The sequence below is a fragment of the Eublepharis macularius genome, chromosome 12, assembly GCF_028583425.1.
Source record: "Eublepharis macularius isolate TG4126 chromosome 12, MPM_Emac_v1.0, whole genome shotgun sequence".
Classification (NCBI taxonomy): Eukaryota; Metazoa; Chordata; class Lepidosauria; order Squamata; family Eublepharidae; genus Eublepharis; species Eublepharis macularius.
In genome coordinates, this window is record NC_072801.1 from 25,932,128 (window position 1) to 25,959,971 (window position 27,844).

The 27,844-nt window shown below is 47.0% G+C and overlaps 1 protein-coding gene across 3 annotated transcripts in view; it reads left to right on the plus strand.

The window, feature by feature from the left end:
* Positions 1-27,844, plus strand: part of MPRIP (myosin phosphatase Rho interacting protein) — a 142,795-nt gene that overhangs the window by 51,785 nt on the left and 63,166 nt on the right. The gene's annotated exons all lie outside the window — the stretch shown is intronic.

Below are 27,844 nucleotides of genomic sequence, written 5' to 3' on the forward strand. Positions count from 1 at the left end.
CCCCTTCCCTCAGTTCTCTTCTTGCCGCCGCTTGGAGAGAACGTGAGCTTCGTTGCTCTGTGCTTTTGTGCTTCGTGCTTTATTCTGACTGATTGCTTGGCTTTTGACTTCGGACTTCGTGACCTCGACTATTCTTCGGATCTCGTTTGGACTTTGTTGTGGACTCGGTAATTTGACTCGGACTGTTTTTGACCTTCCTTTCGCGTGCCCCTGAAGATGGCCTCAAAGGCTCTCTTCAAGCATTGCCTCCAATGCCACACTAAAATGGCCAAGACCGATGGCCATGAACTGTGCCTGTTCTGTTTGGGGGAGACCCATAATGTAACGGCCTGTAAGATTTGCCAGGGCTTCACCAGCAAGGCCCGACAGGAGCGCAAGGCCCGTCTTAACTCCTCCCTGTGGCAGAAGGTCATGTCCGGAGGCGCCCCGTTGCCCTCCTCCAAGGCCGGCCCTAGCCCCTCTGCCGAACGGCATTCCAGAGCTGGCTCAGTGGCCTCCGCGAGGTCGGGGTCGAAACCGCGTCCCCCGAGTGCCTCGGCGTCGAGAGCGGCCTCTCCAGCGCAGGGACCGGTGCGGCCGCCCCGTAGCGCATCTTCCACCAGGTCGGATCCGAGACCGACATCGGAACCGAGGATCCGTCTACCGAGTCCCCGATCGGAACCGACGACCGGGTCGATTCCGGTAAAACCTAAGAGGTCGAGGCCGAGGTCCCCTTCGAAGGCGAGGAGCGCGTCGGTTCCGAGGTCTTCTTCGGAACCGGCGAAGAAGAAGAAGAAGACCAAACATCATCGGTCGCCGCATCCCGCTCCCCAGGAGGAGGTCATCGTGCTTCCTCACACGCCTTCCCCTCATCTGGATTCCCCCGAACCAGAGGAACTCGCCGTGCCAGTGCCGGATCCGATGGCCTTCGAGACGGTGCCCGCGGAATTCTCGTCGGGGCCGGAGCCGAGCCCGCGCCGTCGGAGCCGACCATCGCCTGCTCTTCGGTCGCCGAGACTGGAACCGAGCCCGTCTCCTCGTCGGAGCCGTCCTTCCCCTGCCCGTCCATCTTCACCAGCTGCCGGTCGTGAGCGACGTCGGTCTGGGGACAGTGTCCGATCGGCCCGGTCCACTGCGTCCCGACATCGACAGGCCTCCTACCTCCCCTCGCCATACCATTGCCAGTGGGAAGGGGCGCCTGCGGGTTTCTCCGTGTCGGAACCGAGGCCTTCGACATCGAGGTCGACGTGGGCTCCCCCTCCGCACCAGGTTCCGGAATCCCAGCTCGGTTCCGATGAGGAGGATGTGGAGAGCTTTGGCGGCTACCAGTCGGAGTCATGGTCCGAACCATCGCCAGCTGAGGAGCTAGTGCCATCTGCGGACTCGCCATTCGAGGACCTCCGCATCTACGCCGACCAGATGGCACGGATGGCGAAGGCTCTCGAGATGGACATCTCCTCGGCAGTCCCCCAGACCAAGGACAAGCTCCTCAAGCGTATCTATGGGGATAATCCGGCGTATGTTGGCTTCCCCATGCTCGAGGGTATTGAGGAGATTGTGGAGAAGGTATGGCAGGTGCCCTGCGATCAACCTCCAACATCCAAGCGCATCGAGCAGCTTTACAAGATTAAGCAGGGTACCTGGCCGGCGTTGGTGAAACACCCTCCACCTTCCTCCCTGGTCACAGAGGAATTCAACCCCCGACGATCGGGTCACTCCTCGGTGCCTGCCGATAAAGAGGGCAAGAAGCTTGATGCCATGGGCAGGCGCCAGTACATCGTCTCTTCGCTGGGTCTGAGGATTGCCAACTACCAGACCATCATGGCAGGGTACCAGCTGTACCTCTGGGAGAAGTTGGCATCCTATACCCGGGACCTCCCTCCTGAGCAGAGGGCGGTGGTGTCCCTGCTGCAAACAGAGGCTGTCCGGCTGTCGAAACAGCAAATGAACGCAGGGAGCCACGCTGCTGACACTGCTGCTAGGGGGATGGCTTCGGCGGTGGTCCTCAGGCGCCACTCCTGGTTGCGGTCTACGGCCCTGTCCCAAGAGGTGCGTTCCAGAGTGGAGAGCATGCCATTTGAGGGGGACTCGCTCTTTTCCAAAGCGACCGACGAGACCCTGAAGAAAAAGAAGGAGGACCGGCAGACGGCGCGGTCTTTGGGTCTGGCTCCAGCGGACAAGCCCTCCTCCAGGTCACGGTACGCTCCCCGATCTGGCCCTTACCATTACCAGGGCAGATACCAGCAACAGCGGCCGGGCTACCAGCAGTATCCTGCCTACCAACAGCGGCCCTACCCTCCCGCACAACAGCAGAGGAGGCGTCGGCCCTTCAAGCCTCGTCCGGCACAACAACCGGCCCAGCAGAAGGATCAGCAGGGCACCGGGAGGCAGTACTGACGGGTCACGCCAGCCGTATCCCCGAACTTTTCGGACAGACTTAGTCCACTCCTCTCTGAGTGGGAGTCAATAACATCTGACTCATGGGTCTTAACTATTGTTGAACTGGGGTACGGGCTGGAATTTGTGGAGCTGCCTAGATGCAGTTCACCCCTGACAGCTGTCAATAACACTATGGCCGAGCTGGATGCGGAGATCGTGTCGCTCTTGGCCAAGGGTGCTGTGGAAGAATTGCCCTATGAGGACTCTGTAAAGGGATTCTTCTCTAGGTTCTTCCTGGTCCCTAAGAAGGATGGGGGCTTACGTCCCATCTTAGATCTGAGGGACCTTAATGCCTTCCTCAAGGTGACCAAATTCAAAATGGTAACGTTGGCGGCTGTGATCGCCTTGCTGAAACAGGGGGATTGGTTTGCGGTTCTTGACTTAAAAGACGCATACTTTCACGTGGGCATACGGAAGGAGCACAGGAAGTACCTGAGCTTTGTTTACCGGCAACGGGTTTTCCGGTATAAGGTGCTCCCCTTTGGCCTGTCCACTGCCCCACGAGTGTTCACTAAATGTGTGGCCCCTGTGGTTTCCTTCCTACGGGAAGAAGGCTGTACCATCTTTCCGTACCTCGATGACTGGCTCATCGTGGCTGAATCGGAGTCTAGGCTGGTGCAGGACATTGGCTTGGTACTTAGCACTTGCCAACGCCTGGGGCTCCTGGTGAACTTGGAGAAATCCAAACTGGTGCCCAACTGCAAAGTGTCCTACATTGGTGCACTGTTAGACTCTGTGGAGGGTAAGGCTCTGCTCCCTTTGGAGAGGGCTCGGTCCCTAAGGGGTCTAGTGTCCATGTTTAAAAGGAACCGATTCCAGTCTGTGCGCACTATCCAGTGCTTACTAGGGCATATGGCAGCGGCCACCTCTGTGGTGCCTTTCGCTAGGCTGCGTATGCGCCCTCTCCCGAACTGGTTTGTGCGGAGGTATGATGCTCTACTGCACCCTCCGTCCCTCAAATTCTCTATCCCGAGGGTCATCCTCTCCTCCTTGAACTGGTGGCTGTCTGATGACAACTTGTTTAGAGGGACCCCTTTTGGGTATCAACACCATGACATCACGGTTACCACTGATGCCTCTCTGTTGGGATGGGGGGCTTACTGTGGTGATGTGTCTGTGCAAGATGTCTGGTCTGACAGGGAAAAGACCCTCCATATCAATGTGCTTGAACTAAGGGCCATTCGTTTCGCACTTGTGTCTCTTACAGCACTGCTGAGAAATCGTCAGGTCTTGGTGCAGACGGACAACACGACTGCCATGTACTACGTGAATCAGCAGGGGGGCACAGTGTCCATGGCCCTGTGCCGGGAAGCCACACTCACTTGGCAGTGGGCTATCAAGAACGGCGTGTCGCTCCGTGCTATACACGTGGCTGGGTCGGACAATGCCCGGGCAGATGCCCTCAGCAGGGTCCCTTTACTGGACCACGAGTGGGAACTGAACGTAGAGTGCGTTGGGCCGATCTTCCAGATGTGGGGTCATCCAGTGATAGATGTGTTCGCCACTGCGGCGACCACCAAGGCCCACACGTTCTGTTCCAGGGCAGGGAGCGACCCCCTCTCTATTGGGGATGCCTTCCAGTTTACGTGGACGCAGGGCTTGCACTACATGTTTCCTCCGTTCCCCTTGATTCCCAGGGTCCTGTGCAAGATAGAGGAGGACGGGACGGACTGCATTCTAGTGGCCCCCTTCTGGCCACGGCAGGTTTGGTTCCCGAAGCTCCTGCGGATGTCCCTACGGACGTATGTGAGTCTGCCCCCTCGGCAAGACCTTCTCCTAAACGGGAGCCTGGTCCACCACGATCCAAGGAAGCTGCATCTAACGGCTTGGCGGATCGTTCCTCCCCGATAGGCTTTACTGACGAGGTACAGAGGGTCCTCCTGAATGCTCGTCGGCCATCCACTAGGCGCGCTTATGCGGCCAAGTGGCGCAGGTTTGAGCTCTGGGCAGTTGCCAGAGGAGTGGTGCCTGACAACAGTCCCTTGGGGGTTGTGTTCGAGTATTTGTGCCACTTGCGTGGCCTGGGCTTGAAGGCTTCCTCCCTCAAGGTCCACCTGGCAGCGATATCAGCTGCTCACACCCGAGTTGAGGGTGCTACGGTGTTTTCTCACCCACAATCCCGCCAGTTCCTTAAGGGCATGTACAATCTTTACCCACCTGTGTCAGCGCCAGTGCCTCAGTGGTCGCTGTCCTTGGTGCTCTCACGTCTCATGTTGCCTCCATTTGAACCTATGGCTACCTGCCCCTTGGATATGCTATCCTACAAGGTAGCATTCTTGGTGGCCGTCACATCGGCCAGAAGGGTCAGTGAACTGTCTGCACTGCGGTCTGACCCTCCCTTTCTTGTGTTTCATCCCAACAAGGTGGTCCTGCGTCCCTGCCTTGAGTTCCTGCCCAAGGTGGTGTCCGCCTTCCACCTCTCGCAGGATATCTCACTGCCTGCTTTCTTTCCTCAACCCTCCTCTAAGGGGGAAAAGGCCCTCCATACCCTAGACTTGAAGAGGGCCCTAGCCTATTACCTGGATAGGACGAAGGGATTCCGCTCCAGTCCTCACCTGTTTGTATGTTTTGGGGCCAAGGACAAGGGTAACAGGGCTTCCTCACAGACCCTGTCTAGGTGGATTGTGACGGCCATTAGCAAGGCCTATTCCCTGGCAGGGGTGGCTTGCCCGCTTCATGTCAGAGCCCACTCCACGCGGTCCCAAGCATCCTCTTCGGCACTCCTCAGGGGGGTGCCCCTGGTTAACATTTGTAAAGCAGCCACATGGTCCTCTGCAGACACCTTTGTCAGGCATTACGCCGTTGATGTCAATGCGGAGCAGGATGTATCTGTGGCCAAGGCTGTCTTACACTCCCTTTTTTCCTGAGGGAGTTTTGGTATGACTTTCTTGGCGTACCTGTTGGGTACCCTTGAGTGAAAGTGTGTATATATGTACCTGGGGGTGTGTATATATGTAAATATTGAGTATTTATGTGTCCTTACACAGTATTTTTACATAGATGTATATATGCATATCTATTTATTGTTGATCTTGTTTGCTTAATAAAATTGTGTTGGACTTCACCCCCGCCTTCCTTATTGTGTGAAGCTTGGTACACTCCCATGTGTGGAGGCACAGAAGAACGAAGATGAAAACAGGGTTAACATACCTGTAACTTATGTTCATCGAGTTCTTCTGTGCTGACACACAACCCTCCCTCCTACCCCGCTGTGAACTCCAATGCACAATACTGTGATGGCTGTAACGGATATTGGTGTTTTTAAGGTGTTACGGCTGAAGTGTGTTGGTCAAGCGGCGGCAAGGGAGAACTGAGGGAAGGGGCCGTTGGTCGCTGGAGGATCACGTGACCGTTTGGGCGGGAAAACGGTCGCTGAGGCGCGCGACAAACGGCCCCTTCGGAGCCATGGAAGCTCTAGAAAATTCTCCGGCGGCTGGCCTGCGCCTGCGCAGTCCCATGTGTGTCAGCACAGAAGAACTCGATGAACATAAGTTACAGGTATGTTAACCCTGTTTTCTCCTCTTTGGATTCTCCTCAGCCCCCTGGCTATTTATGAAGGTCATGGCGTTGGTTGTTGGGCACTTCAGGGAGATGGGATGTACACTCTTCTCATATTTTGAGAAATGGTTGTCAACCAGTCCAGAGAGTCCCTCTCCCAGCAAGTTTCTCTCGTACTGTCAGTTCTGAATCATTTGGGCCTCAAGATCAACCTAGAGAAGTCCTCCCACATTCCTCAAAAATGGGTGGCTTTTATAGGATTCCACCACAGGGCTTGCCTATCCCACCCAGGACAGAGTATCCTGCTTTTGCTCTTCCTGTATAAGGTAATTGCCTGCCGTTACCGAAAGGTAAAACAAGTTCTATTAAGTTTCATGACCTCTCTGATTCTAATAGTCCCCTTTGCCAGGCTAAAATTACGTTCCCACCAAAAGTGGTTTGTTCAAGTATTCTGCCCACAACTTGACCACCCATACATGGTTGTCTATTCCCAGACTCACCCATCCTTTTATGGGTATGCGGGGTAGGAAGCATGCAGTAAGGACTGGTGAATGTTTTCACAACTGGCCTGCCCGTGAACAGTTCCCTTGTGTGCCTAAACCCTTGGTTTGGAGTAATGGAAATGGGTATTACTTAAATAAAACTCTGTAGATCAGCACAGAGGGCCAGATCCTCTGCTGGAGGCAGAGCATATCTTCAACTAGAGGCTCATCAGTGAGGTCTTCAGCACTGTGCCTGGGCACGCCACAGGACTCAGGTTAGAATCGCAGGCAGCCCTGGCTGCCGCTGTGTCACACCACAAACATGACTCTGTGGCCTGTTTTCTATATTTATCACATCTGTAGTCTCTTGGCTGGATCCTGGTTGTGCTTAAAGGATGGGATCTCAATGGGGGGGGCAGAATCACATGGGCACCACCAGTGCTGGCGTGTGGCTGCCTAATCCAGTTGGCTGTTGTGGGTGTGGATAGCATAGGCTAGTATGTTTCTAGCCTATGCTTCCTTCCAGTCCTTCAGCTTAACATACCTTGTAGGGTTGTTCTGAAGATTACTGGTGTTTGGGGGGGGGGTGATGCACGTGCGTACACTGTGTTGAGCTCATGCAAGGAAGGGGCGAAATCAAGGGATAGATATTTATAGCTTGAAGGAAAGCTGTCCAACTTCTGCACCCAGGAGCCTTACATGCTGTAATCAACCATCAGCACTTTCTTCAGAATGTCATTTATGGCTTGCTTTTCAATGTTTCTATTTTTATTTTCGCTCTCCCCCCACCCACCCCCAATAAATAGTCTTTCAGCAACTTCCTTTCCAGCATCATCTCCAAATGATTGTTCCTCTCCCAAGATACGTTTTCCGACATCCTGCTTCTCTTTCTGGGATAGGAGATGGTGGGGGGGGTGTATGGGTGGGGGGAGCCCCATTGAAATGGTATTTTTGCGCTGGAAGTATAAGGAATCTCAGCTGCTGGGGGGCGGGTGAGCGTGGCTTGTGTGTGTCTGTGTGTGTATAGCTGGGAAATCTGGAAGTAAATCTTCAATTAGGCAAGCATCCAGCTTTGCCGGAGGGGAATGCAGGGAGGGAGAGAGCCTGGTGTCCAAATTTTTGAATGCCTGAGAAAACCTCTGGGCCCTACAGCAAGGTTGTGGGCTTCCCACAGACTTAGAAGGCCTTGGCTGACCAGGAAGGGCCAGAGGCCTCGGCAGAGAGCTAGGTTCCCACATTGAATACTAATAATGGGAAGCGAAAACCTTTGTGTAGCAAGGATTCTGGGACCAGGAACAGACCCAGCGGTCTGGCCTCTTCTCCCGAAAGTTGCCTGAGTTAAACAAAGAGAACTGTTTCCTTTCCTCTTCGCTGTTCTGTAGGGAAGAAGTCAAATTTTGCTTGGACAGGACAAAGGGAAGGTCTGCAGAAAAGTTCTCTTCTTTCTCGGTAGCTAAGTGTGACCTCTTTATTTCTTGGCCAGAGATCCAGGTGCCTCTCAGAGCTGTCTGACTGGTTCAACAGGTGTAGCGCAACAGGCAGAATCGAACACGGTCTCTCCAAACTGTGGGGCTCTCTAGGAAATACTGCATGGGTGACTTTTAGTGTCCGCCATGTTACATCTGAATGGAGAAGCCAACTGATGCCCTACCCCACCCCAAGATTTCCTACAGTTCTTCTTGTGCAGATAGGAAGGAAATTTTAAATCTTTGCGTTTTGTGTGACAGCAGAAACCTTTTATGCAAGCCCTTGATGCCTGCGCTCTTTTATTAATTCCATTGTAATTTCTTGCACAAAGTAGTGGGGGAGGGGTTGTTTTGCAGCGATCAGGGGCCGAGATGCGATGACTAATACCCCAGTTCTTCCACCCCCTGGTAGAGAAGGGCTGCCAGTCATTAAGTCCAAAGCAGGTGTTGAATGGATGCCACATTTTAAATATTTTTAAACGAATGCTATTTTCAACGGACTGGGTTAAAGCTTAAAGAATCCTTTTCTGCTGCCAGCTGTCTCTGTCTCTGCCATGTCCTTTGCACCCAGGTCTTGTTTGGTGTCCTTCTCACCATGGCCAGTATGGAGTTACTTTCTTACTTGCCGTGGTGGTGACTTGTGGGCTGGATCAAGGGCTGGTGTGACTTGGGGAAATGGCTTTTAAACGTTCTGTGATTCAAGTCTCTTTCCTGTATTGGCTTCCTGCTGATGAACCCCGAGCGTTATGGAGGATTTGGGGACATACTCAATGCATGCACTACTGTTCAAGTGGGGTCAGCATCGCATCATGCATTCTAGGATTCTGCTCTTGATTATGCCCACCATGCTTGGCTGCAAGTTCAACTGTTACAAGGTTATACCTTTTCAGACGTTACATTTGGGGAGATCAAACTCACGTGTATTGGGAGCATTCTTAATGGTTGTGATTTAATGGATTTGTTGTGTTATCTTCGTTATAAGCTGCTGGAGGCGGTCTCTTGAGAGGCAGCAGGCTAAATAAACTTCATCATTTTATCTGAATAGGGAAATAATTCTTATTCTTCTCTTCTTCCTCCTCCCCATTATCATCACCATCATTATTTAGGCTTTGATACTTACAAATCTCTGCCCTGAAAAATGTAGCAGTCTGTTTTCACTTACCAAAATTTGAACATACATGCATTTTCCTACTTGGACAAAATGATGACTGCCCATATTGAGAGCATCATGCATCATGCACGCTCCCAGTCCAAGAGAATGAATCCACCACCACCACCCCCAATGTATCATCTAGAAAAGGTCTTGGCATGTCCACCATTCTCATCTTATTGAGGACACACTCATCAGCTTCCACAGAATCTTTGGGTTCTTTGGAAAACCACCACTATAGCAGATAGTGTACCAAGGAAAATTTGGGATTTCCTTTGGGCCAATCTCGGCCTACTTCATAGAGTTGTTGCAAGGATAAAATATCATACTTCTCTTTGAGATTAAAAATTTGGGAAATTTTGAAACCACAGGAGAATACTTGGTATGTGTGTGTTTCATTTGTTTTGTCCCGTACTGTGCTAGTGGCAATCCCGAACAGATATTTTCAATATGGTACCCCCTCCCCACCTCCCCTCTCAAGAGGCACGGTGATGTAGAACTTAAGTCTCCATTAACTCCTTCAAGCAAGCCTGTGATGTTTCCCTGCATTTTGTGATTCTCATGCTGCTTACAGATTTGATTTATAGGATTAGGTTTTGATGCTGTGTGGTTTTATTGTTTTTTTAATTATTTTTGTTTGTCTGTAACTTGTTTGTGAGAACTTGATGATTGAAGAGTGACAGCTGCAGAACCAAATATGGCTCAATGTGGAATCCAGTGCAGCTCTTGAAAACATAGATGAAAATTTTAAGTCAAGGTGAAGTGCCAGAATAACCCTTGTACGAAGGAAATGGCAGGCGCAGATTTTGATGGGACTAAAAGGCTTTTTAGAAATGCTGTACAGAAAAGGAAAGGAGAGAGGTGAACAATTGCCAGGAAGTGCAAACCATGCACAGATATATACAAGCACACTAAAATAATTCTGCATATTTCTTGGGTGTGTTTTTTTTTACTTATTATGAAATTTTGTGTGTCACTTCCTAATAAAAGACTTGCAATAACCAGTGTTCTGACTGCAGAAACTTTATGGATTGTTAATCAACATGTCAGTTATCAGTAATGTGTAGTTTAAGTTATGCCCATGGGCTTTCTCATGTGGCTTCTTTGGTCATTTCTTGTTCTGGATGCTCACATAGTTTGGCTCCTCAATGGTACGAGGTTGCTGACCCCATTCTCAGTAAAGGATCCACCATCTGACCTGTGAGCCACTGATAGGCAAAGCAAGCCATCCTGAACTGGTGCAAGGGTCCAGGCTCAGTGGCAGAGAATTGTCTTAGTTCTCAGAAGGTTCCTGGTTCAGTCTCACTTACCTGTTTGTATTTATTTTATTTATTTACCTTTCTCCTGAATGGGGACCCAAAGCAGCTTACGTCATTCATTCTTTCCCCACAACAACCCTGTGAGGTAAGTTAGGTGGAGAGTATGTGACTGGCCAATGGTTGCCCAGCAAACTCCCATGGCGGAGCAGGGGGTCTGAACCCGGCTCTCCACCTAGTCCTGCACTCTAACCCTTACACCATAGTGGCCCATAAAGGATGTCAGGTGGCTGGTAAATGGAAGGATCTTTCTCTGCTATCACATTTTGAAAGTTACTCAGAGGCATAGTGGTTAGAACACTGGACTAGGATCTGGGATGTCCCAGGTTCGAATCCCCACTCTGCCATGGAAGCTTGTTGGGTGGCCTTGGGCCGGTCACGCCTCTTCACTTGACCTGCCACACATGGTTGTTGTGAGGAATAAAACTGAGAGTGATGTAAACTGATTTTGGGCCCCACTGGGGAAAAGGCAGGGCACTAATGAAGTAAATAAGTCTAACAGTCTTAGCTTTGAGTATCTACGTGTTGTAGTTGTGGGTGGGCTGGCTTTTCTTATTCCTCTGCTCTTCACCCCCTAATCCACCCCCAGTCTTCATATTTTGTGTGTGTGTTTCCTGCATGAGGACTATGTCAACATTGCTCATGAAGGCCTTGTGGGTACTAATCCTGTGAAAAACCACCGCCTGGGGCGTGTACCTCTGCCTGGCTGCCAACCCAAGGTGTGACACTTCCCTTCTTCTCAGGAGCAACCAGCCTTCTAATCCCCTTTGTTAGAAGCTCTGGACACTCCCTTCCTCTCCACACAATCCCGTTCTCAGCCAGTGGCATCTTTGAATCATGGCTCTGCCAAACCCACGTGCGGCTGAAGCCGGGCCAAACGGTTGCTTGTCATTTTGAATGGAGCCAGCATAGGCTGGGGGAAGGGGGGGCTTGTGCAGAGGAGTGGGAGGGTGGGAAACAAGCCATCTCAGTGTTCATTGTTTAGGAAGACCTCTGCTCCAGTTTTTTTGGGGAGGGGATTTGTGAAATATCCTGATCTGTTTGCCTGCCTGATGATCCCAGCCAAGCAGGAAATGCTGGATTTCTCATAAAGAGGGTGTTGGGATTAATAAGGGCTCTGATCTCCTATAGCGGCTTCTGAGGAAGCTGTTGGACCCTCTAGTAGGTGTTTGCTGCTTCAGTAGCTGCTGTAGGCTGAGAGACTGTGGCTACCTTCAGATTTATTAATTCATTTCAGTCATTCTTCACTTTTCTCTCCAGTGGGGCCCCAAAGTGGCTAGCATCATTCTGCTTTCCTCCATTTTATCCTTGCAACATCTCTGGGAGGTAGGTGAGGCAGAGGGCGTGATTGACTCCTTCGCGGATGGCTGTGAGGATTTGAACCTGGGTCTCCCAGATGGTAACTCCACTACACTGTGGTTGGTTCGGTTCCAGGTCAAGTTTCCACAGTCTCCCACCCTCTCGAAGTATATCCATTGGAGATTTCTGGGCTTACATTGATTTGCATCTTGTGGATGTGCCTGCCTGGGAAACAATGACTAATTGCGGTTTGAATCTTGCTTATGAAACCGGGTTTCCACAGTTTACAGCCCTGGTTGGTAAGCAAGAAAGAAAACATATGTGTTTTGTCTTGTCTGATTAAGATATCAACAAATGGTTAGAATTCGGGAAATCCGTGAATCCCTGTGTCTGAGCCCAGAAGGAAGAGAAGAGTACACAGTGATTTCTTGGGCTCATTGTTGAGCCAAACAAACTGTGGGCTTTTTTGTTTGTTTGGGTTTTTTTGGAGCCTGAGCTTCAAATTGGGATCTCTGGTCTGACTCTCATCCCTGCCATATTCACGCTGACTCAGTTTTTCAGTCAGCAATATAAGGACGATAATTCTGACCCGCATTATAGGGTTGTAGCAAGTATAACCAGGTTCCTTTCGGCACTGGGACTTTAAAGCATTTCAGCACCTTTTCTGCTTCCCATGTTTGCGGGACTTTCACACTTGCAAGGTAGTCATGGAACTCAGAACCAATGTTTGTCCGCAGCATCCCTGATTTTTCTCCCTGTGGACATAATGCAAGTTTATTTTGAAGCTGCTGCCGATTCGTGGCTGGCACAATTCATGTCAGTGTGAACTCTATACTCCCCTTCTGCTTCTTTTCTCCCCCCTCTGCTTTTCCCTGGGAGCTGATTGGTCTGTGCAGAATTAACCACTCCCACCCTCCTCAGCTCTCTGGACTCCTTGTCCACCATTTTTTCAGTGGCTGGTCTCTTTTTTCCACGGTTGGGGACAGAGGGTGGCACTGGGGGAGAAATTGTCCGCTCACCACCCACTGGTATGCAGTGTGCCGCAGGGGACAATATTCTCCCCATTATTGTTTAACCTCTGTATGCGCCTCCTTGCCCAGCTGGTATGAAGCTTCGGTCTTGGGTGTCACCAGTACGCTGATGACACCCAGTTATATCTGTTGATGGGCGGGCGGCCTGGCTCAGCCCCGGATGTCCTGGAGCATGCCTTTGAGGCCACGGCTGGATGGTTGAAATATAGTCGGCTGAAATTAAATCCCACAAAGACGGAGATCCTGTATTTGAGTCGTGGGTGCGTGGATTTGGGACCCCGGCTTCCTGTTCTCGACAGGGCGGTACTTGTACCAGCCCCAAGAGACAGGAGCCTGGGAGTGATCCTGGATGCCTCCTTGAATATGGAGGCTCAGGTAGCTGCAGTTGCCCGGTTTTCTTTCTCCCATCTTTGGCAGACCAGGCGACTTGACCCTTATCTCTCAACTCACGACTTAATTACAGTGACTTAGGCAATGGTCTCCTATAGGCTAGACTACTATAACACGTTCTACACAGGGCTTCCCTTGAACCTGGTCTGGCTGCTGCAGCTGATCCAAAATGCAGCGGTGCGTGTCATCACCGGAGTGCCGAGAAATGCACATATTACACCAGCATTGCGCCAGCTGCATTGGTTAGAGTACCGAATCAAATTCAAGGTTTTGGTATTAACCTATAAAGCCCTATGCAAACTGGGACCTGCATATCTTCAGGACTGCCTCTCCCCATATGTGCCCCAGAGGATGCTTCAGTCTAGTGATAAACAGCTACTAATGATCCCTGGCCCCAAGGATGCCCGCCTAGCGTCGACCAGAGCCAGGGCCTTTTCAGTCCTGGCTCCAACCTGGTAGAATGCTCTGTCTAATGAGACCAGGGCCCGGCAAGATTTGTTATCATTCTGCCTGGCCTGTAAGACAGAGCTGCTCCGCCAGGCATTTGGTTGATGCTGGGTAGGGCCCCCGCCAGCCGAAATAGGGTAGAACGGGGGCCCCCATTAGAACATCCTCCTCCAGAAAAGAAGTCTCCTTCTTCTTTAATTATTTTTCAGTGACAGTTGGAAATGGATTAATGAACTGTTTGTGCTGCTTGTGTTTGTTTTTAAATATTTATATTGTATTTATTATTTTTTAAATTGTGCTTGTAATTTTAATGTCTATAAATGTAATCCACCCCGAGCCTGCTGGTGCGGGGAGGGCGAAATACAAATGAATGAATGAATGAATGAATGAATGAATGAATGAATGAATGAATGAATGAATGAAGCGAGGTAAGGGTCAAAAGGCTGCTTCTCCGTTGGCTTCATTCCTCCCACGTATGCATGCACTCTCTTTATTCTTTTTCCCCCAAAGCCAGGAACCATGCCTAAGCTCGCTGCTAATTCCCTGCTGGCTTTAAAAGCCAGGAAAGGGTTAAATGTCTGCTTTCCCCTTCCTCCCTTGGGATATGCACAGGCACTCTTATTTTTTTCCCCAAAGCTAGGAAAGTGTTATAGCCTTGTCTAATTTCTCCTGGCTTTAAAAGCCAGGTAAGGATCACATGGCTGCTTTCCCCTGCCTCCCAGCATCTTCTGCCAGTTTAAAGTAAAAAAAAAAATGCATTTTGCCCAGCCCTTTGCAAATCAAAGCTGCATGGAGGGAAAGAAACAGCAGCATTTTAACCCTTTCCTGGCTTGGCTTTTTAAAAAAATAAATGAGAGTGGTACATGTTTCCCCCCAGAACTCTGCTATCAATTGCCTCTCCAGCGGGCAGGGGACAGCCCAGTCAGCAAAGGTGTATGTGTGTGTGGGGGGGAATGGGTTCCAACTTTGCAATGTTACTCCGCATGCTCAAAGTTTTTTTAAAAAGTGTGACATGAATTCAAAGCCTCGAAAGCCTGAAAATGCACCGAGGCTTCTAAGCGGGTCTGAAATGAAGCACAGATGCCAAATCGAAACTTCCTTGGACAGTGTAAAATGAACAGGTCTAATGCCGAAGCTACTGGGATCAGAGCAAATGCTCATAAATGGTGGTTTAAGCCATAAGTGCAGAAGGGGCCTAGGCAATGTACGTTGAAGCACTTTGAATGCTCAAATAGGAAAGGGTGACTTACCAACTGCAGGGTGAAGATCTGAGGAGCACAGAAGTCCCCTGCCTCCTCTCACCCCACCCCACCCCACCCTACCCTAACTTCTCTGGCTTTGGAGATTGCAATATGGTTCCAACTTTCTGCATCCTTAGGGACTAGAAACTTGCTTAAAACAAAAGTGGGCTCAGATCACCATCTCACTGGAAAATGGGATTCTTGCTTTCCCACTCACGTGCACATCCATTTGTGCCCTGATGCTTGGGGACGGAAGCAGAAATTTTCTTCTGTGTCATTTGCTGATGCCAGTACACTCTGAATGTCTCTGCTCCAGTTTCCAATTAAATACTTTCTTTTTAGAAGGCATGGCATAACCACACATTTTGGAGTATTCCCTCCTTGAATAATGGTGAAATGAGGATGCCTCTTCTCAGCTAGCACTTACTGTAATTGCAGTTGCTGCTGTGAAAAATATATATTTTTTTAATTCAGTCTGATGAATCAGGAACATCTTTTTCATCAGTCCACAGTCGTTAATAATTTCTCTATTTCTCTTCCTTGAGGGCTAGAAACCTGGAAGGGAGGGAAGTTTTGAGAAATCTGCCAAAGCTCAAAGATCTTTTGAAAAAAAAAATTTCCCATGGCAATAGCTGTGTTGTACCAATATAGATAAAAGCACATGACAGTAATCAATAATAAGCAATACTAGGCCATGTACTTGTATTCTAGATGAACTTTCAAACTTTGCATGAACCGTCTGTGCTTTTTTTTTTCAGTGTTAGGTAATTCTAACAGGTGTGCTTTAATCTTTTGATAGTCAATTAAAATAGTGGACTCTCTCTAGATTAATGTTCCTCTATCAGAGATTCAACCAATAGTGATCTCTTAACTCTTTCTGACATTTCTCAGAGATTTATAGTTTTGTTTTGCAAGTTGAGTATAACGTCATTTTTTACTAATTGGAAGGTTATACAATAGATATTATGAATATTCAATGAAGCATCAAACCAATTATCGTTTGTTTGTGCTATCATGTGAAAAGATCTTAGATATTTGCATATGATAACTTATAAAAATGCAAATTCAGATAGAGTGTCAGAGCTCTGATGGAAGAAATCTCTTGAGAGAATTTAGGTGAGAAATTATCTTTACCTATGCATTTCATAGAAACTTTGATCATGTTAAACATAGAATTAATTTGGAAATGTTAGCAAACTTATTTCTTATTGCCTTTCTGTGTTCTGTTTTATAGGATTCATATTCATAACCATTTATATTTTAATTACTTGCTTCATTAAAAACTAGGGTGTATTTTCAATAAAGTGAAATAAACTCTAGACAGGTGTCTGTATGCTTGATAAGGAGCTGCAAAGCAATATCGAACCCTATATAAAATAAATGTACTGATAAACAGGTGGTTCAAAGAACTTAGCTGTTTGACAGGTCTGAAAACTAATTGTTGAAAGCTTTCCAAGAGAAAGATGAATCTTTCTTTTGGCTAGTGGAAGCTTAGTTCAGACACAGGCAAGAGAGCCTGTTACAGCTGAATCCCTTCTCTAGTTCATATTTCTTCTTTTTGTTCCAGAATACTGTTAAACCCCCCCAGCTTCTCAGTCCAATCTGCTTATTATGGACTGTTCCCACTGCTGTTGCAGTTCGTAGCAGATTGCTGAACTCCATTTGTGCAGAAAGACTTAACCCAGAATGTAATTTTACAACTGTGCATGGGTTTGTGAGTGCATATGAAGGTTTGCCGGGGTGTGTGTGTGTGTTGCATTCTTTCTCTCCGCCCGCTGGTTCACTTCTTCACTCCTTGGTGGCATTTCTTGCAGCTTCTAGCGTCAGCACCTGCGTGAACAGCAAGCAGTGTTTTCTCTGCCCCGCTTGATCTGCCTGCTGGCTCTATTGCGTCCAGCGAAATGAGCGACTTTGGCCTCCAGGGGTTTCAGTTTTAGACCCTAAGCCACTTTGTGAAATTAAGCAGCCTTTCTGAAGACCCTCTTCCATGTTGCCCTCCTTTCTGCTTTGAGGCTTGGCTTTGAGGATCATTCAACAAGATGGGAGCATGTTGCATAGCAAGCAGGAACAAAAGCCACTGCCTGATACTTGGAGGGGTGCGGGGGGGAGGATTGTCATGGATACACTTGGTTTTTATGTGCAGTGAGAAAGCATTTCATCTTAGTAAGGGTGTGAGTGTTCTCTGTGGAGAATTTATCCACTGGCTGGCACAGCTCATCTGACGCTTTTTGGAACATTACACAAGATGCCCGTTTATGAATATTTGTGAACTTTTTGGAAAGATTGCTCTGCGTGGGTAGGAACAGCAAGGGAGAAATGGGCAAGGCAAAAGTATTCCTTCAAGTCAGCTCTGCAAAAGAGTTCCAATATTTTCAGCTATGTTTAATGGGTGCTGCTATGTTAAATTTGTGATGGGTGCCGTTTCCATTCTTCTGTATTTAAAGGTTTGTAAGCCTCTCTGAAAGTAGAGCATAAAATTAAAAAGAATAAACATCTGCATTATCTCTAGCAGTAGTTGAAAGCACACTCTTGCAAATAATCTGGTAAGCCCACCTAGTTACCTTCTAGCCCACCAGCAGCTTCCGTTGGTCCTCTGCAGATGTTGAAGGCCTCAGAAGAAGGGAGGGGAGAAGCCGCGCAACTGGTTTGCCTGGCAGAGATTCCTGCTTGCCGTAGCACAGGTTTTGGTGCTGTGGGACTGGTGTCCTGGGCTGGCTTCCCTATTGTTTGTGGTGGGGAAGCAAGGCAGAGTGGTGTAGTGTAAGGACCCCCAGAGGGATTGGAAGAGTATTTCAAGAGTTGTGCATGTTGTATGTGTGTTATGTGCCATCAAGTCACCTCCAAACTATGACAATCCTATGAATGAGAGACCTCCAGAACGTCCTTACATTAACAGACTTGCTCAGATCCTGCAAATTGGAGGACATGGCTTCTGTTATTGAGTCAAGCTATCTCATTTTGGGTTTTCCTCTCTTTCTACTGCCTTCCACTTTCCCTAGCATTATTGACTTTTCCAGAGAATCTTGACTTCTCATGATGTGACCAAAGTACGATAGCTTCAGTTTTGTCATTTTAGCTTCTAGGGAGAATTCCGGCTTGATTTGATCTAGTACCCACTTATTTGTCTTTTTGGCTGTCCATGGGATCCACAGAACTCTCCTCTAGCACCACATTTCAAATGAATCAGTTTTCTTCCTGTCAGCTTTCTTCACCGTCCAACTTTCAGATCCATACATAGTAATGGGGAATACCATCGTTTGGATTATCTTGATTGTGGTTCCCAGAAAGACATCTTTATCTTTAAGGATCTTTTCTAGCTCCCTCATAGCTGCTCCTCCAAGTCTCAATCGTCTTCTGATTTCTTCATTGCAGTCTCCCTTTTCGGTGATGATTGAGCCAAGGAATAGAACATTGTGAACATTTTCAGTTTCCTCATTGTGAACTTTAAAATGGTACTGAAAGAGATTCCATGGTGTATCTAGCCCCGTATCCTTTTTCTAACAGTGGCCAGTCAGATGCCACAGGGCACAAGTAAGGCCTACAGATAACCGCCCCCTTCGGCTGTCAACTCCCCAACATCTTACAGTTGGAAGCATTCTGCCTCTCAGCTCAAAGGGCCCATTTGGGTATCGCGGTGAATTTCCAGTGATAGAGAAGGGCTGTGGCTCAGTGGCTTTGGTATGGCTTTCGCAGAGAGGGCCGTAGGTGAGGGGGGAAAGCAGGGATGGGGTGGTGGTATTACAGTTGTCTCTGGTAAGGAATTGAGCAGGCTTTGAGTTTGGGGTGGGGAAGGCACTACTTAAGAAGTAGATTACAGCCGAATGTGTTATGTGAGAATTCCCGTATAAGGTCACAAAAGCCACAAAAAAAGTTTTCTTTGCTTCCATAGGTTGGGGGGGGGCTCCTCTAAGAAAGAGGTTCATACACAGTCCCCTTCTTTTTGTGCTGTACCACAATGCAAGTTTGGAGGAGCTTGTAGTTTTGAATTACGAGGATGAAGGGAAGTCCCTCTCATTCACAGATGTGGAATTGGCTCGAACTAGTAACCTTTTCAGAGAAATCCCCCTGAGCCCAAAGTCTGTACCTGCAAAGGATGCTGTTATGCTAATATAGATTAAGATCATATGCCAATAATCAATACTGAACAATACTAGGCCTAGCTTCTATACTCTGGATGAACTTTTAAACTTTGCATGAACTTTCAGTGTATTTTTTCTATGTATAAGGTAATTCAACAGGTGTGCTTTCATCCTTTGACAATTAATTAAAATAGTGGACTCTACCGAGATTGATGTTCCTCTATCAGAGATTCAACCAATGGTGATCGTCCAACTTAACTTTTCCTGACACTTGTTGGAGATTTGTAGTTTTGTTGTGAAGTTTAGATTATGACATAATTTTTTAACTAATTGGAAGGCTGTACTATGAAATTATGAATATTCAGTGAAGTGTCAAACCAATCAATATTTGTTTGTGCTATCATGTGAATAGACCCTAAATATTTGCATATGATTAGGTATATAATTGCAAACACAGAAAAAATAAGCAGGGTACTGATGGAAGAAATCTCTTGGGAGAATCTAGGTGAGAAACTATTTCTACCTATGTATTTCATGGAAACTTTGAGCAATGTAAACTTAGGATTTATTGAGAAATGTTAGTGAACTTATTTCTTATTGCCTTTCTATGTTCTATTGTTATAGGATTCATATTAATAGCCATTTATATTTTGATTACTTGCTTCATTAAAAAACTAGGGTATATTTTCAATAAAGTGAAATAAACTCTAGATTAGTGTCTGTGTGTTTGATGAGGAGTTGCAAAGCAATATTGAACCCTATATAAATAAATGTACTGATAAACAGCTGGTTCAAAGAACTGATCTGTTTGACAGGTCTAAAGACTAACTGCTTTCGGCTTCCCCGGAGAGAGATCCATCTTTCTCTTGGCAAGTTGAAACTTGGTTTTAGACACGGGAACTGACTCGTTACAGTTGTACCTTGTCACGATTTGTTGCTCCAGCCTTTCCTCCTTTGAATCAATTGACTCTGATGGGCCTCTCTGTTAAGTATGACAGGAACGTTCAACCTCCTCCAATGCAGAGATGCCTCCAGGGAGGCTGCCCGTTGTGCCTCTGCATACTTCTCAAGGCTTGTCTCTTTTCGAGTCAGTCTCTTGATCATGGGAGGGGAATGAGTAAGTTTCCTTCATCTCCTCACTGAATGTCTTTGGGATCATTTAATCGCTCACAGCACAGCAATGCATCAGAATGTCTTCTCTGCAGAGGAGGCTGCCCGTTGCAACTCTTTCCTTGGATGTACAAGGAAGGGTGCCTGTAAAATAAGTTTTGGGGGGACAGGGGCTGAAGTTTAGGGTAGCAGAAGCAAGTGGTGCTTTCAAGGTCATAGTACTCAGCTTTATCTGAGAGAAAAAAATCCAATACATTGTCTCTCCAGATTTGATAATGAGGTGGTGGCTAGCTTATTCAAGGGCGCTGAGTTTCAAGTGCAAGAAGAGTTCAGTCTTTCTCTGATAGAGTTAACAGTGAGAAATCCTGGCTCGGGAGCACAGCCTACCTCTCCCGCTACCTCTATGCTCTGAGCTGGCCCGATTCAGCTGTTTAGACTTGCTGTCTGCCTTGAGTAAACTCTTACGCTTCTTTTAAAATGTCCCCTGGCTGAACTCGCCATCCCAGTTCGTGAAATGCTAGAAAGAGAAACTTGTCACCATCTCCTTTCCTCAAGCAAAAAATACTGTACTGGTTATGTTTCAGATATTCCCCCCCCCCTCGCTGCCACTTCTCATTCGCCATATGAAGTCAGATTAAAGGTCACTTCTCTTCCAGTACTTGGTGGGACTCTAGCTGGCAGCAGCTTTCTAGAGTCTTTGGACAGGGAAAGTTTTTTCCCAGCACATGTTTACCTGGAAATAGCAGGACTTGAACTTGGGCTCTTCTGACAGCAACACAAAAACTATACCATTGACCACAGCCCCTCCTGTCTCCATCTATTTCCTGAGTTCTACAGTTTCTCTCTCTCTCTCTCTCATGCGCGCGCGCGCGCACACACGCACACACAGAATTTTATCTAGTTTTGCTGATGTATGGAAGGATAATAGGCTTGGAGGGGGACTGAGTGCTGGACATCCCCCTCTCTGGACCAGTCATAATCCGAGGGCACTTATGACCCATTCAGTTTTTCTTGAGTATGTTCCCAGGTTGGGTTGCATACATCTTTTGAAAGCTCAAAGGTTTCCAGGTGTGCAGGTGGCCAGTTCGGGCTGGGGGCCTGGCATATGGCGAAAAGGGGCTTAGTGAGGACAGCTCAGGGAGGTGCTGTTTGCCCCGATGGGGGCTGCACGTATACTATAATTGGTACAGCTCAGTTCTCCTCTGAGCATTTTCATAGCATCATAGAGTTGGAAAGGACCTCCAGGGTCATCTAGTCCAACCCCCTGCACAATGCGGGAAATTCACAACTACCCCCCCCAACACACACACACCACAAGTGACCCCAGCTCCATGCCCATTTTGTCTGAATTGGCCTGCAGATGTGTCCTTTATTTCCCTCACAAGTGAAAAGAGCAAGTGAAAACATACTCCTTGACTCAAGCCTGGCCAGACAGTCTGCAACCAGATCGTCAGGTGCCTAACTTGGTCCATAGGCTGCCATTTTGTCATCTCTGGCCTGTGAGAGATGTGATTTCCCTTTTCCGATGGCAGGCTGCCTCCAGTCCATTATCCCCTTCCGCTGAAGTCGGCTAAAAGGTCACCTGCTGGTTCTCTTCTCATTAATAACTCTAGGATCCTAACCCTGTTAGATGATACATGAAAAGGTAATGAAATCTGTTGCTGGAGAAACTGGCAGCACTCTCTGGCCAGTGGAGTCATGGAGGTCATTTTCTGGGACAGTTCCAGAGGAGACGGTTGTACCTTTCTTAGCAATACGTACCTGTCTTGGCACTATGTAGAGGGAAATCCCCCACCAAGTGGTTTGATATAACTGGCATTTGCCACTTTAATCCTCCACAACCACCACCACCAACAACAACAAACAAACAACACAACAAACAACAACAGCACTTATGTACCACTTTTATAGACATGTTAGTGCCCCACTCACAGCAGTGTTATTATTCACCCCCCTCAAGCTGAGCTACATGTTAACTTATTTTATTTTAAATGTATTTTACTTCTTTTTATACCCAAATCAGCTTACATCGCCCTGTTCTCCATTTTAATCCTCACAGTAACCCTATGAGGTAAGTTAGGCTGAGAATATGGGACTGGCCCATGGAACATATTTCGAGGATCAGAAATAGAGTGGCTGATGTCCCTTTAGTAGATCATTTTTCCAGTTGTCAATGTAAAGAGGATGAATTTAAATATACGGTCCTATATGTGGCTTCTAAGGGTCCCCCCCCCCGAGAATCTCCCAAATTCTACTGCAGTGGGAGGCTCAATGGATTCATTACTTAAACAGCTTGAAGCCTTTTGATTTATTTATTTATTTTAGTCTATTTATATTCCGCCATCTCCGCATCAGCAAGCTCAGGACAGATTACAATTAATACACTAATATAAAATACAAATACCTTTAAAACCAATAAAACTCCTTAAATATTTTTTAAAAACACAACAAACAATACAGCAACAGATTTTAAGAAGATGTATAGCAGCAGATTTCTCCAGGAACCGCCACCCAACCACCTCCAGAAATATATGGCAAAGGCTAGGTGATAGATACCCTTTGTAGGGGCACAGTTACCTCTAGGTGGCCGGCAGGGAGGCAGCAGCCATATGCCTGGTGGAACAGCTCTGTCTTACAGGCCCGACGGAAGGATAGCAAATCCGGCTGAGCCCTGATCTCTTTAGACAGAGTGTTCCACCAGGTTGGAGCCAGGACCGAAAAGGCCCTGGCTCTGGTTGACGCTAAACGGGCCTCCCTGGGGCCAGGGGCCAGTAACAGCTGTTTATCACTGGATCAAAGCATCCTCCAGGTCTCATACGGGGAGAGGCGGTCCCATAGATATGCCGGTCCCAGTCCGCATAGGGCTTTATAAGTTAGTACCAAACCCTTGAATCTGATCTGGTTCTCCACCGGTAACCGATGCAGCTGGCGCAGTACCGGAGTTATGAGCTTTGAATTATGAGCTTAATTTATCCTGCTTCCTGTAAATTACAACTGTATCTTTAATGTATGTTAACTGTATATAGTATGGGGTATTGCGCCTTTAAGATGTCCTTTTAAAAATTGCTTTGTTGTTAACTTGTTACGCATGGCCAAAGAGAGGGTGTGCCTGGCTGCCACTAGAAAATAACCACGCGTCAGCCTTAGTGAGTCATTGAATTTGAAACAGAAATAAGAAAAGAGACATTGTAGAATAATTCTTTATTAGAAAAGTATATTTTATTGCAGATGCATGGTGGCAAGGTCTGTGGACCCCTGAGGAAGCAATATTTCGGAAACAAGCGTTTTTGATAACCGGTACCTTGTCAGGTCTTTGGTTCCTTGGTGTTTTCCATCTATTTTTCTCCAACTGCGTAAGAAAAGAGAAAAAGAAAACAAGATTAATTCTATTACTGTTTGAGAATAACATCATGCACACTTACTGCCAGTGACCGGGGTTTCCTTTTTGTCTGCTCCGGCATTTTTGCATCTATTAAAAAAAGAACTTTTCCAGAAGATGGGATATTGACAGGAAGTTTGTATTTTGGCCGTTTGCCTTTTAAACGTTACAGTATATCCTTGCATTTGCTAGTGAATATTGCTAAGAAATTGTATTTTGTATGCATTGTAAAATTTTTGTATTTATTGTTATTATAAGCACTTAGTCACTTGAAATCACAGAAAATATTATAAAAAATAGAGTATATTTATATTTCCAACTTACTGATGTCATTATGTTCTTATAAAGTCCCTTGGATGTGGTTTTCCACTTGGATTCTGGGTGCTGGCACTTGGCTGGCAAACCCTAGGGCCAGGCAACTGCAGAATGGCTGCTTGGGAGACTGGGGCATATCTCAGAACATTGGGAGATGCCAAACCCAACATCATCCTGTAATAGAGGAAGTGGCTGTTTTTCAGTGTGTGCTCTGTGCAGACTCACATGCCTCCTGAAGTCTTCTGGAGCACTTCGTGCTTCACTTAGGTGGGAGAAAGGCATGATCAACTGATTGATTTGGGGTAGGAGGAATCAAGTGCCAGGAAATATGTTGGCAGGTGCCCCTGGGCCCCACAGCGGGGATCCCTGAATGTCACTGTACCTAAATAGCATTTGCAAGTATCCAAGTAACCCCTGTGTGTTAAACCTGAAATCCATATCACAGTCCTGTGCAGCAATTCATTATGTTGCAGATGGGTTGGGTGAAGGCTATCCAGTGTGTTTATGGCTGGGGTACAATTTGACTCTGGGCTCAGGCTCTAAGCTGGGACTGCTACATGAGAACCACGCCTGTTGGCTGTGTTTTATTTTTATTTTATCCATTACTTTGAGTGTGGATAAGGCAAATTGCAGATACATACGTTCCAAATTTTTATTTTTCAGTTTTCACTTCTTATCTCCGGAGGCAGGATTTTCCAAATTCTGCTCTCTCTTTTTTTGCCCTTTTGGCTCAGTTTGAGGGGGCTGAATTGGTGTGACCTTCCTGCTGCTACTGGTTGTTGTTAATTGGCAAGCACTTTGCAATCTGCTTGCTTTGGGAACAGCAGTGGAAGGCACACCCGTAGCCCCCTTCCTTTCTTTATACCAAATGCCATTGGCTTGCAAAGTAATTATAGCTGTCTCCCTTGGTGCAATCTTTTGCCTCAGTTTAGGAGATACCAAGATGACATCTTGCCTCTTTGCATTCCCCACTTTCCTTTCCCCTTCGGCATTCGGGCGAGGAGGGGTTGGCAGAGGCGCACCGTTTGGAGCTGTTCCTGGCGAACACAAGACACGCAGAAACTAATTGGTGGGTGTTAACCCATGTCCCATGGGAAACGGGCCCACGTGCCATTTGGAGTGAGCGCTAATTGGCATACTTGGCAGTTTTTTCCAAGGGCAACTTTAGGATTTGGGTGATGGTGGTAAAAAAAATATCTGTGGGCAAATGAGTCCTCAAGTTGCTAGTCCGCAACAAGGTTTATGGTCTAGCTTGCCTGTGCCTTTCTCTGTTAGGCATTGGTGGCCTCCCATTTGCCTGAAAGGCAGAGAAGAAGCCCAGTTGGCAAAAGCTTTTAAAACTGGTCACCTGGAGGTGATACATATTTGCTATAGATGAACGGGTGAGTGACTCTTTGTTTACAAGCCTGGATTAGGTACTAAAAAGGGAAGGGCAATTTATTTGCTGTACTGCCTCATCTTGTAACAGTTTTTGCTAATGGTAGTTATTTAGAACTTGTTTAGCATTTTAGAGCATTCAGAAACGTGCAGAAAGTTCTTCACAACAGCCCTGTAAGGCAGGCTTGTGTTAATGTCTCTGAGCTGCAGGTGGTGGGTCTGAGCTGGATGGGTGGTCAGAGGTCATGGTGGAGGGAAGATCTGACCTGTGCATGCTCTGTCTCTCGTTTTTAACCCCTAGCTTTCAAACGAATTCTAGATAATTGGGGGAGGAGATCAACATCTTTGTCACCGTCTGGCTCCTTTGTGTCTGGCTCCTCCATAAAGATATTTTGCATCTTTTCCAGCTTAGAAATGTTAACAATGATTTATTGAAATGGAAAGTACAGCGCAGCCTGTCTTGCGTGGTGGGTAAGGAGACTTCCGGATGAAAAAGAGATGCTCATGGACCAAAAAGTGTTGAGTTTTCCCCCTTTTATTTTTGCCTTGGCAAGACCAGGCAGGCCGTGGGGGCGTTTATGTGTATTTATACAGATTGGATGTGCCCAAGGGAAATTCTGAAGAAGTATCTTCTTAGCCCAGATCCCTCCCACGGCACTTTTAACTCCATGTTCTCTGGAGCACCTCGGCTGCACCATCCTGCTGTAATTTTTTCTGCAGTAAAAATCAAACACATATCTTGAAACATATAAGAAACTAGGAGCCGTCTACTCCCCCACTGTCTCTGCATGAGTCACTGTTCTGTGCATGCCTCCTGATAGAAAGGAGGTGCATTTATAGCAGCAACTCACTCTGAGACACAGCAGGGAGCCTTATAGATAGTTTTGCTGCATCTCTGTTTTGGAAAGTGATGAAATGATCTGATCAGATGCAGTGCAGAGCTGAAGCGGAATGGAAGGCATTGATATGACATGCAGAGAGGCAGCAGTGCACCCTCCTCTTTTGGTAGTGTACTCACTGGGGCGATATTGCTCACCGATTGCTAGCAGTTCTCTCAGAATATTCTTAACAAGTTCTGTGTTGTTAGGACACAAGCAGGGGTGTGATTTGGTGGCTGGGTGGCAAATTGTACTCGCTGCACATGTTCTGAAACTGCAACTGACTTCTGGATAGTAGGATAGCGTCAGGTGTCCAGTTTCCTAAGGGTAACTCACCTCATCTGTTACAGAGAGTCAGTTTTTATTTGTTATATCTACCTACTGCATGAGAAATTATAATTTTTTGCAAGATCGTTCCTATTGCGTCCTAAAATAGTCAGAGAAACTTATGGGTAAATTTCATATTTCTTTTCTTTTTTTTGCTGAAAGCAGTCTGAAATACATATGGGGGGAAGTGAGGGGGATGCTTTGGATTAATTTATTTACTTCATTTGTACCACGTCTTTCCCTCTGATGGGATCTTGAAGTAGCTTATTCAGTTCTTCCCCCCACCACATTTTATCCCTGTGGGGTAGGTTGGGCTGGAAGAGTGAGACTGGCCCAAGGCCACCAATGAAGCTTTGCTGGCCAAGTGGGTGAACCCAGGTCTCCCAGATGACAGTCGAATGCTCTAACCACTACATAATACTGTCTTACTCTTGCCATATTGAAAGAAATATTTGGGCATCCCTGGGAAGTTCTGCTTCCATGACCTGTAGATGGGTCTTGGGTTAATCCCAAAATCTGAGAGCATGTTCTTAGTTCTGCCCAGTTTTCCATCAGACTTGACTACTTGCTCTTCGAGTGTCAAAAGCTCCACCTCTTGTGCATGGATGGATTCCACCCCCCACATACATATATCCCTATATGCCCACATTAAAAGTACCCTGATTGTAGTTTAGGCACTGGCTTCAATCAGGCAGTTTCATGTCCCAATATTATGCACCTTAACCCGAGAAAGTGAGGCTTTTGTTTGAACCAATCAGCAAACAGTTAAATCATTTGGGCTGGTGTGTGGTGGGGGGGGCAGTGAATTAATTCACCGTGTGGGAGGCATTTTCTCTGCAAATGCTTCCAACAGCAGTTCCTCGCGTTGGAGGAAGTTGCACACTAATTAGATGAGAGGGAAGGGCTTTTCCGGGCGGATCTGGTCCCTTCTGGCTACTGTTAATGCCTCTTTTGTGGTTCTGTTTTAGGGCATGTGTGCGTATTTTCTTTTTCCTGATTATTTTTTTCTTGTTCTTATTGATCGTGGAACCTGTCTGAATTCTCCTTTTTCAGAGGCTTCTCACTCAAGAACAATACCTACTGGCCCATTGGTCTCTAGGGTTTTTGTTTGTTTGTTTGTTTTAAAGTTGGAGAGAAGTCTGTGTTTGGGTGTGTATGTTTTCAGTACAATGTTGGTTATATGCACTAAACACATACACAAAAATACACAACTGTAAACTGAGTTAAATCTGTGCCATGAAAAATTGAATTCAATCACCCTGTGCAGTTTAGACAAAATCTGTAAATGTGCACATATTGTTGGTGTGGTCCCTCCTCCTGCTGGATGTGGAAATGGGCTAGAAGATATACACATTGCAGAAGTTTTACCCTCCCCTGCTCCTTCTCCCTCTCTTGACTACGATTGACTTTATTTATTTATTGACAACCGCTGTATCCTACCTTTCTGCCCAAAGAGGGCCAACACAGTCGCTGAAAGCGATTACATATCCTACTTTCTCCATTCCATGTGGATGCCATGTGGGCTGTCAAAAATAAACCAGACTAAAATGCAGAACAATCCATTTTGGTATTGCAACAGAATAAACTTCCGCTCAGTCTCCTAAGTGACTGGCTAAAGCAGATTTGCATTAATACAGAATT